The sequence below is a fragment of the Odocoileus virginianus genome, chromosome 31, assembly GCF_023699985.2.
Source record: "Odocoileus virginianus isolate 20LAN1187 ecotype Illinois chromosome 31, Ovbor_1.2, whole genome shotgun sequence".
In the NCBI taxonomy this organism is placed as follows: Eukaryota; Metazoa; Chordata; class Mammalia; order Artiodactyla; family Cervidae; genus Odocoileus; species Odocoileus virginianus.
Window position 1 is genome coordinate 31,720,238 of NC_069704.1, and position 11,896 is coordinate 31,732,133.

Here is an 11,896-nt window from a genome sequence, read left to right on the forward strand (position 1 = left end):
TTGTGTTTTATGTGGTGCTTTTAATCACTTTATATTTATTATAATTATTGATATATTTGATTATGTGATTATATATTTGTATAATTATGACATGATTTATGTATTTTTCTGTGTGTTGCATTCTTACCTCTTTTGGATTGATTGTTGTTATTTTTTTTCCTAATTTTACTTTTGTTCTCTATTTACTAGGAAGTTAGACACATTTTACTCTACTTTCACTGTTTATCTTAGATGTTACAACATGCAGTTTTTGGTTTGTCAGAGTTTGATGTTAACTGGTGCTTTTTATTCTCTCCCAGTACAAAGGGAGTTTTCGGGAACACTAACTCCATGTACCCGCCTCCTTAATCCACGTGTACTTACATTGAATTCTGTAAATATTTAAAACTGCAGAAGATATTATTGTTTTGTTTTATATAGTACATATGCATTTAGATTTACTAGCACTATTTTAATTATTTTTTATTCCTTTCTGTAGCTTTGACCTTCTGCATCATCTCATTTTCTTTTAGCTGAAGCACACCCTTTAAGGCTTATAGTATGTGCTTGTTGGTGATAAATTCTTGCTTTTTTTCCCCCTGAAAATGTCTTTATTTCTATGTGACTTCCAAGTGGTGTTTCCACTATTTATAGATTTTTCCAAGTAGCTGTGGCAGTCATTTTCTTTAAGCCTGTTGAAGAGGCCATTTCTTTGTCATCTTTTTTCCATCATTTCTATTGAGAAATAAACTATCGTTTTAGTTGCTCATTTTTAAGATGATCTGCCTTTTTCCTCTGTCTTCCTTAAAGATGTTCTCTTTGTCCTGGGCTTTGGTCATTTGACTCCAATGTGCCTAGATGGGCTTTTTTTTCCTTACCCTGCTCAGGGTTTGCAGGACTTCTGGAATCGACTGAACTCTTATCTGTAGAAGAGTTACTTTGTGGGTCACCCTGGATCCAAGTACTGACCTTGCTGTTACCAATTCGGGTCAAAGCCTCCAGTTCAACCTGCGCCTCTGCCCTCTGCGGCGGCTACTCCCGCCCCTGGTCACACTGGCCCGTGTGTCACTCATTCATGCATCGTGTACTTTCATCTCCTGCCCTGGGGCTTCCCCGTGTGGCTGAGGTGAGAGTTATTGTACCCACTGGGCACTCACAGGCACTCACCCTGAAGTTCGTGAGTTATAAGCTCTGTGGCAGACGATAGATACCCCATGTAAGAGGAGAATTGGATAATTTTCCCTTCCTTCTTACTCCCACCCAACCAGATTGTTGTAATAACATTTGCTCATGTTTCCTCACTGAAGATGGCTTGTGAGGCTAAATTATAAGCTTGTCGTGAGTTTATGGCCATGTTAGTAAAAAACACAGTCCTTACATTTGTAATATTTCCTTTTTTGTCTTCCACCACTTTTACCTCCTTCCTGCTCCTGTGGGATGACACTCCCCAGCAAACTGTTAAAACAAACAAGTATTTGCTTCAGGCTCTGTTTTCTGGGTGATCTGTGGTATGACAATGTCTTTGATCAGCTCGGAAAAGAGTCAACTATTATCCCTTCAATTACTTCTGACCTACATGCTCTTTACTTTTCTTCTGGAATTCCAGTGGAATGCATGTTAGATTTGTTTTTTTCAACACTCCTCTGGGTTTCTTATTCTCTTTTTGGAAATTTTATCTATTTGTCTCTCTATGCTTCACTCTGGGTAGTTTCTTTTTCTTCTGTCTTATCTTGTAGTAATTCTCTTTTCAACTGTGCCAAATCTTTCTTAATTTCAGATACTGTACCTTTTAAGTTCTAAGGTTTCTGTATACTTCTTACAAAACATCCTCTATGTCATTTTCATATAGTTTTCAGATTTTTCTTAGTTTTCAGTTTTTTGGGGGCTGAATTTCTGTCTTATATTTTATTATCTATAATGGCTAGTTCCAGTATCCAGAATCCCTACAGATCTAGTTTTGTTGCTTATGATTATTATTGGTCTTCATTCATGTTGTCTTGCCTCTTTATGTTCCTGGTTCTTTATGAGTATGTGCTAGACACTTTATTTGAATGAGCCCTAGGTTGTTATCCTCCCCCAGAAAAGATTTTCATTTGTTTTTGAGCAGGTGCCTATGACCACTCCCATCTTGGATCACTTTAATCCAATATCAGAGTTTAAAATACTTATGGGCCACCTAGATAATTGGGAGCTAGGTTGTACCCTGAGTAAGGCATGTTTTGCTTTTGATTCACCATTACTCCTAGAGTACCATCTTTTATGTACCATCCCAAAGTGGGGGACTTAATCAGACTTTTCTCTTGGTGGGAACTGAACTCTAACTTTGTCCCTCTTTTACATGAAAGTTGTCAAAAGCATCACACAGACTTTCAAATGACAAAGTAAATAACTCTGACTGCCAAGATTCCTATTTTCTCTTGAATTTGGGCCTAGCAATTGTCCACCAGCTTATTACCTTTTTAAGGCTTTCAAGTAGAAGTTTTCTATATTTCATCCAACTTTTCTGACCATCATCAATAGGAGTACTGGTCAAGTAGAAGAGAAATTCTAAACTTTAACCTATATACACATTGAGCATCTTCACTTGACTAAAATCAATGTTTTTGATTAGTAAATTTAACTTGGGGCAGGTATTTTGGCTGTATATATGTTATTTAAAATACTTTATGAATAGTAAAATGGTAATAATGTGTGCCTTTTGATGATAACAGGGTATGTGAACTTAAGTTCTCAGAACTTTTTGTTGTTGTTCAGTTGTTAAGTCATGTCTGACTCTGCAACCCCGTGAACTGCTGCGTGCCAGGCTCCCCCGTCCTTCACTATCTCCTGGAGGTTGCTCAGATTCATGTCCATTGAATTGGTGATGCTATCTAACCATCTCATCCTCTGCCACCCCCTTCTCCATTTACTTTCAATCTTTCCCAGCATCAGGGTCTTTTCCAATGAGTCAGCTCTCCACATCAGAATAGAACATAAAAAGTCTACTTTAATTCTAATTTCCAGAGTAAACATAAAGTTGGAAATCTTTATTTTACCAAGTACACTAAAAATAATAAAAACTAAAGTCAACTACCATCATTATTTCATAAAAGAAAGAATTTTGATACTAAAAAAGCAGAAAAGATACAGTCACATAAAAGATGACCCTTTAAATTGGGTAAATCAGTGTTATGTAAAGTTTACTACTTTTTCTCATTATTTTTCTCCTTTCATCAAGAATCAGTGAAAATTAGATTAGCTGTAAAGAGACATACAGATTGGTATTTAGTTTAGTCTCTAAAATGACATTTTTTTAAAAAAACCTAAAAATCTAAATATAAAACAGTATTGACTAAAATGCATGTTGGTTTCCAGTGAAAGTCTAAATCACCAACCTCATGCTAAATTAAGTGAAAAACAGTTTCTCAATTATGTGCCAACAGAATCAAGCTGGCAGTGATCTTTTTCTGGGTTGATAAGAAAGTCTGACAAGTATTTTTATACTTCTGGAGTACAGAGACATTTCTAAAAAGTGTCCACACTGTATCTTGAAGTCAACGTGACACTCAGAGCTACAATTTATCAAGTATGAAGAATAATGAAAAAAATACAGACTTTTGGAGGCTGTTTTCGAAGGATATGACAGTAATTTCTACTGAGTTTTTCAAAAGGATTCTGGTCAAATAATGTTTCCTGGAAGACTTTACATGAGTAGTGGACAAAACCCAGATAGTGTTAATGCAAATTCACACAAGTCTGTGTATTTCATAAGAAGAAGTCGATGGGTATTTTCGTGAAAGTTTCAGCTTAACATCTTATGGAATAAGATTTTTTGAATTTGATTTATGGTACAATATAAAATTCTCTCTACAGCTGCAGAGGTGAAGGTACATCACTTTTATTTTTTAAATAAACTTCTAGTTAATTACAAGGACTCAAATAAGAGTGTTTTTAAAAAGCCTATGAAGGTTGAAATTTCCTCCAGACATGGAGAAATGATGAATAGAATATTACCTATTAACAATGAAATAAGGAGTTTATGGCATTTTTCTTTGCCAAGCTCAGTTTTTAAAAAATCAGGTTTAAATTCGCATGAGGACTCATCATTTGAGCTCCAGATTTTCTATCTCTCAAGTACAAACTGTGCACATTTCAATCCTCACAAGAAAGCTTTTGATGTGTTCCTTTAAGACTACAATATATGCAACATTTTATCAGTGTTATCACTATATTCAGGCTTACCATGTTTCACTATATTGTTAATATTAAATTTTTACCCCTAAATTTCCCCAAAGCCTACTAGTCTATGTATCTACATCCCATTTCTCAGACTGTTGCAATGTAGCAGCTTCTTTTTGTATGTGAGTACACAATCATTTCAGTTCATTCGCTCACTTGTGTCCAACTTTTTGTGACCCCATAGACTGCAGCACACTAGACTGCCCTGTTCATCACTAACTCCCAGAGTTTACTGAAATTCATGTCCACTGAGTCGGTGATGCCATCCAACCATCTCATCCTCTGTCATCCCCTTCTCCTTCCATCTTCAATCTTTCCCAGAATCCAGGGTCTTTTCAAACGAGTCAGTTCTTTGCATCAGGTGGCCAAAATATTGGAGTTTCAGCTTCAACATTAGTCCTTCCAATGAACACTCAAGACTGATCTCCTTTAGGATGGACTGGTTGGATCTCCTTGCTGTCCAAGAGACTCTCAAGAGTCTTCTGCAACACCACAGTTCAAAAGCATCAATTCTTCAGTGCTCAGTTTTATTTATGGTCCAACTCTCATATCCATACATGACTACTGGAAAAACCATAGCCTTGACTAGTCAGACCTTTGTTGGCAAAGTAATGTTTCTGTTTTTTTTTTTTTCATAGTAAAAATATGGAACGCTTCATGAATTTGCATGTCATCCTTGTGCAGGGGCCATGCTAATCTTCTCTGTATCATTCCAATTTTAGTATATGTGCTGCCGAAGTGAGTACTGTCTCTGTTTTTTAATATGCTCTCTAGGTTGGTCATAACTTTCCCTCCAAGGAGTAAATGTCTTAGTTTCATGGCTGCAGTCACCATCTGCAGTGATTTTGGAGCCCAAAAAAATAAAGTCTGGCACTGTTTCCACTGTTTCCCCATCTATTTCCCATGAAGTGATGGGACTGGATGCCATGATCTTAGTTTTCTGAATGTTGAGCTTTAAGCCAACTTTTTCACTCTCCTCTTTCACTTTCATTAAAAGGCTTTTTAGTTCCTCTTCACTTTCTGCCATAAGGGTGGTATCATCTGCACATCTGAAGTTATTGATATTTCTCCTGGCAATCTTGATTCCAGCTTGTGCTTCATCCAGCCCAGCATTTCTCGTGATGTACTCTGCGTGTAAGTTAAATAAGCAGGGTGACAATATACAGCCTTGACGTACTCTTTTTCCTATTTGGAACCAGTCTGTTGTTCCATGTCCAGTTCTAACTGTTGCCTCCTTACCCGCACACAGATTTCTCAAGAGGCAGGTCAGGTGATCTGTCTGGTATTCCCATTTCTTGAAGAATTTTCCACAGTTTGTTGTGATCCACACAGTCAAAGTCTTTGTCATAGTCAATAAAGCAGAAATAGATGTTTTTCTGAAACGCTCTTGCTTTTTCAATGATCCAGCTGATGTTGACAATTTGGTCTCTGGTTCCTCTGCCTTTTCTAAAACCAGCTTGAACATCTGGAAGTTCATGGTTCACATATTATTGAAGCCTGGCTTGGAGAATTTTGAGCATCACTTTGCTAGCGTGTGAGATGAGTGCAATTGTGCAGTAGTTTGAGCATTATCTGGCTTTGCCTTTCTTAAGGACTGGAATGAAAACTGACCTTTTCCAGTCCTGTGGCCAGTATTGTTTTCCAAATTTGCTGGCATATTGAGTACAGCACTTTCACACCATCATCAATAATCTTAAGCAAATTCTAAATAACAAGAATATTGACATCGTATTCCTTATCAAATAAGAACATGCATTGATCCTTTGTTGATAAAGGTGAAATCTGGAGCCAAGGAATTCCGAAGGACAGTGAGCAGATTTTAGATGCCGTCAAGGCATTGCTTCCCTGCTCTCAAAAGGCCTACTCAGTCCTCAATCTTTGAGTAAAGTATAAAACTTTATATGGTAGAAATTGTATTATTTTATTCTTTTAAACTGTAAAGTTTTATTTATGTCATAGCACATTTTCAATATGGAGAGTTGGGAGGTAATTCATGTTGGAGGTATCACAATGTATGTGGACAGGGTAACATGCAATTTCTCATCTAAACTGTAATACTTCTGACAGCATAAGGGGGCGCTAGTAATTATTATACTGATATATCAGGTGTAAACTGGGATGATACTCTGCAAACTTTAACTTATAAGACAAGAAATGAACCAAATGCACGGTAAATATATGAAAGTATAGGTTTCACAAATAAAATAGATGCCCTTATGAGTTCGAGTTTTTTTCTTTAAGCTGAAATTCCTATCAAAGTCCCAGTGGCATTTTTCACAGAAAAAGAAAAAACAACCCTGCAATTCATATGAAACCATAAGAGACTGAAAATAGCTAAAGCAATTTTGAGCGAGGACAAAGCTGGAGGCATCACGCTCCTGGTTTTAAACTATATTACACAGCTGGTACTGTCATAAAAACAAACACATTGACCAGTGGAACAGGATAGAGAACCCAGAAATAAACTTATGCATTTATGGTTAACTCATTTTCAACAAGGGCTTCCCTGGTGGCTCAAGGAATACTTCCCAAAGTATTATAGTTTGGATGAGAAGTGGTAAAGACTCCATCTGCCAATTCAGGAGTCACAGATTTGATCCCTGGGTTAGGAAGATCCTCTGCAGAAGGAAAGGGCAATCCACTGCAGTATTCTTGCCTGGGAAATCCTGTGGACACAGGAACCTGGCACTGGTGGGCTATATGTCCACGGGGTCACAGAGAGTTGGCCATGACAGAGGCGACTGAGCACAAGTACCAGCAGAAGCTCTCAGATTTGATCCAAAAAAGGAAAACTGATAAATTACACACCATCAAAATTTAAGACTTCCATTCTGTGAGAGTTCCTGATAAAACAACGCAAACACACTGGCAGAAAACAATTTCAAGCCACAAATCTAACAAAAGAATACTATTTAGAATATATACGGAATCCTCAAAATTCAACAGTACAAAAAGCAAGCAATACAAAAAAGCATGGGCAAAAGATGTAGAGAGACATTTCACCGAAGAACATATACAGATGGTAAACAAGTACTTGAAAATTTTCAGCATCATTGCTCACTAGGGAAATGAAAATAAAAACTACGATGAGAAATCACCACATACCTAAGAGAATCAGACATCTAAGAGATGGTTAAAATAAAAAGTGTGACACCAAATGCTGTTGAAGATGCAGAGAAACTAGATTACTTGTGTATTTCTGGTGGGAAAGAAAGATGGCACAGTCACTCTGGGAAACTGACAGATTCTTAAAATGCAACTAGCTTGCAATTTAGCAACTAACCTTCAATCTAACATTTGCACTCCAGGACACTGGACTTCCTTCATGGCTCAGATGGTAAAGAATCTGCCTGCAATGCAGGAGATGAGGGTTCAATCCCTGGGTTGGGGAGACCCCTGTAGAAGGAAATGACAAACCACTTCAGTATTCTTATCCAGAAAATGCCATGGACAGAAGAGCCTGGCAGGCTACATTCCATGGGGTTGCAAAGAGTTGGACACAACTGAGCAATTAAGGCTTTCACTCTCTCCTGGCTATTTATTCCAGAGAAATGAAAATCTATTTTTGCACATAATCCTGTACAAAAATATTTATAGTAGCTTATCCATAATGGTTGCAAAATGGAAACAATCCAGATGCCCTTCAAGGGCTGAATAGTTCAACTGTGATACATCTGTACTGAAGAATACAACTCAACGTTAAAAAGGAATGAACTATTGATACATGCAACAATCTGGACAGAACTCCAAAGAACTGTGCTAAAAAGAAGCCAAAATAGTTAGGTACCATCTGGCACCATTTATATAACATTCTTGAAATGACATTACAGAACTGGAGGACAAAGTAGAGGCTGCTTGGGGTTGAGAATGGGGTGAAGGCTGGAGGGAAGTGATTGGGACTTTCAAAGTGAAACACAATGGTGGAACTCTTTTGTATCTTGATGGCATCAGTGTCAATATCCTAGTTGGAATACTGCACTGACATCCACAAGATGATCCCATTAGGGTAAAGGATGCATGAGATCTCTATTTTTTCCTACAACTGTATGTGAATCTACAGTTATGTAAAAGAAAAAATTCACTAAAACACACGCAACAGACATCTTCTCTGCCCCTTCTTCTCTGCCCCTTAAAACGTTACCTTTAGAAAGTTTCTTGGCAACACAAGAATACTCACTATTACTGCTATTCCGAGATATCAAAGCCAGTAAGAACTTACAAATTGACATTAAATCACTTAAATCATTGTTAATATTAAGAACCTATCAGGACTTCTCTGGGGGTCCAGTAGTTAATAAATCACCTGCCAGTGCAGGGACATGGATTTGATCCTTGATCTGGGAAGATTCCGTGTGCCTGGGAGCTACTGAACCCAAATGCTGCAGCTACTAAAGCCTGTGCGCTCTGGAGCCTGTGCTCAGCAACAAAAGAGTAGCCCCCACTAGGGAAAGCCTGTGTGCGGCAATGAAGACCCCGCAAGGCCAAATAAATTAAAAAACAAACAAGTAAAATTAAAAAAAAATTAAGAACATATCAGAAAAGTAAAACACCTTAAAACATCCCTTAGATAATGTAAACAGAAAATGACTGTAAGTCCACATAACTCAGTAGTGTTGAAAATTTACCAGAGTCAATTGTATAACAATGGCTTTAAAAATTCAATTTAACTGAATCCATGTTTCCTTTTTTTAAAAATTGTACAGCCAAATAATTGTAACTGGATTAAAAAGTTAAATGTTTCTTTTTTTTAATTTTTCCCATTTATTTTTATTAGTTGGAGGCTAATTACTTTACAATATTGTAGTGGTTTTGCCCATGTTTCCTTTTATATAGTACTTTTGAATAATGGTGTAATAATAAATGTAACAAATTTAGGAAGCTACAGTTTTAGCCTTTTACCAAAAACAAATTCAAACTTAGATAAACTACAATGTCATGTTTGCATTGAATTTTTGCTCTGTGATAAAAATCAGGGAGAAGAGGTCTATCCTTTCTTTTACTCAAATTCATAAAAATAAATTTTGTTTTGGATTTTTCAGTATTAAAAGATGTAAGTAAATTTCACTGGTGCTTAAAACAAACTTCTTCAAATTAATTTTATGATGTAGTATCAAAGCCCTTCTGTTGTTGTTCAGTTGCTAAGTTGTATCTGACTCTTTGTGGTCCCATGAACTGGAGCCTGCCGGCCTCCTCTGTCCATGGCATTTCCCAGGAAAGAACACTGGAGTGGGTTGCCATTTCCTTTTCCAGGGGATCTTCCTAACCCAAAGATCAACACCCCCCACCGCCCCCACCCATCTCCTGCATTGACAGGTGGATTTTCTATCGCTGAGCCACCAGGGAAGCCCTGTTAAAACTGTTCAAATTATAGTAAAAGATCCTAGTAGAAGGAAAAATTCCTTAAATATTTTTTACATCTATTGATAGTCTGTCTGACGCCAAGGGTGCCAACTTGTATCTCTTTGATCCTAATCTTATAACTCTGTAGCAGGGTTTCTGAGGGATACTTTATATACCAAAGTTACATTTTTATTTGGTAAAGGTAATACATACCTTTAAGCTTAGGTTTCTTAACTCAATTGAGTAACAGATTGTCACTTGGAGAAGAAAAGGAATTTTTTCCAAGTAGAAAATAATTATAAAATTTAGATCTCTAAAGCCTATCTCTTTAATCTATTTCAAAGTATTTGTACAGGTGATACATATAATTTACTGATTGATTGCTTCATGAAGTCCACACTTTTATTTCTATCATCCTGAACAGTTTTTCTCAAAGTTCTGCTCATAACAAATATAAATATTTTGGCTTCATCTGTTTTATTTACTTTTTTTTTCTGGGAGTCTTTGACACCTCTTATTTTAGATTTGTATTGTACCTGGTAGTGTCTAGAACCAATCAAAATAAGAATTCTACTGAATTTGAGACTATACAACTTTACTTGCTGTGAGGGTGGGCCATCCTATCTTATTCAAAGGCAATTTTCAAGGGAAACACCAACAGTATGGCATAGCCATTCCACTCCTGAATGGACAGACTCCTTACCCAGGTGGGGAAAAACATTTACAAAGCAGAAACATCCTATCAAAATCTGACTTTAAAGGAGGCCTTCCTGTGAGGCCAGGAGTCTTCATCCATAAACCTGTGAGAATGTTCCTTGAGAGGGGATCTTAGCAAGGATGATATTTAAAATGTTCAGCTGTGTAAATGGCAGATGCCTGAATATTCAGGTAGATGTCAAGTTGGCATCAAATAGCCACACATCAGAGCTGGATCCTTGCCCAGGACAGGTCTCTGACTCAGGGAATTCTTAAATGAACAGTTTATAATAGAACTTATTTCTCTCTTAATTCATTATGCATTTAGAAAATGAATGTGACCAATTAGAAAATAGATTAGACCAGTTCCACCCATTAGTGGAAGTAGTAGTAGTGAAAGTCACTCAGTCGTGTCTGGCTCTTGCGACCCCATGGACTGTAGCCCGCCAGGTTCCTCCGTCCATGGGATTCTCCAGGCAAGAATACTGGAGTGGGTTGCCATTTCCTTCTCCAGGGGATCTTCCCGACCCAGGAATCGAACCCAAGTCTCCTGCATTAGAGGCAAATTCTTTACTGACTGAACTATGAGGGAAGTCCCAGGTCCTAATGTGAAGATTTCAAAGCCTCACAGCAAAGCCTTAAAACTAGCACTCAAAGCTTTTCCCTCTCAGCTTGACTTTGCTCGTTATTATATTTCTGTGAGCTTGATCTATTTCTTCTAAGGGATAGAAATAGATTAGTCCTGGGCCAACTTCAGGTTGCTTGGGTACAGTTTAGGAAGGAAAAGGCTTTGCGCCTGTGCACCATTTCACACGAAGTTCAAATTTTAAAGCATAAGAGCCAGCATTCACACAACTGTTCTGAGCTTCCCAAGAATTGGATTTTCACCCTGGTGTTCATCCTCCAGGTGGCAGCAATCCCTCTTAGCAGAAAGTGGCAATCTTGGTAGCTCTAGTTTTGCATCTGCCTGTGCCAGTGCAGGAGACATAAGAGCTGCGGGTCCAGTCCCTGGGTGGTGAATATCACCTGGAGGAGGGCTCAGCAATCCACTTCAATCTTCTTGCCTGGAGAATCCCCATGGACAGAAGAGCCTGGCGGGCTACAGTCCGTAGGGTTGCAGAGAGTCAGACACGACTAAGTGACAGAGCACACGTGCACACGTGTCTCTCCAAAATATGCATCTCTGTTCCAGCAGTGAAGGCAGACTTAGTGTCCCAGACTCAAATCTACAAAGTGAAAGGCCCACCTAAATCCTAATCTCAGTGACTTTCAAACCTAGAAAATAGTCTCCCAAATCACTGTAATTGTGTGTGGTTGTCTGACCTGATGTAGCCAGAAAGTGTTAGTCCCTCAGTCTTGTCCGACCCTTCGTGACCCCATGGACCGTAGCCCACCAGGTTCCTCTGTCCGTGGGATTTCCCAGGCAAGAACACTGGAGTGGGTTGCTGTTTCCTTCTCCAAGGAATCATCCTGACTCAGGGATTGAACCTGCATCTGCTGCATTGGCAGGTGGGTTCTTTACAGTTTGAGCCACCAGGGGCCTCTGATGTAGCTGGAACTACTAGCTATTCACAGAAAGTCAATTTCCCCTCCCAAATGACAGTGGTTAGATTACATTTCCCAGCATGCCTCAGGGTAAATGTGACTATTGGGACTGAATTTA

At 38.2% G+C, this 11,896-nt stretch overlaps 1 non-coding gene across 1 annotated transcript; it reads right to left on the bottom strand.

The window, feature by feature from the left end:
• Positions 1-4,836: 4,836 nt before the first annotated feature.
• Positions 4,837-4,943, bottom strand: LOC139032505 (U6 spliceosomal RNA). Its single transcript, XR_011485047.1, has one exon. It is a non-coding gene; the product is annotated as a U6 spliceosomal RNA (small nuclear RNA).
• Between the last annotated feature and the right edge of the window lie 6,953 nt (positions 4,944-11,896).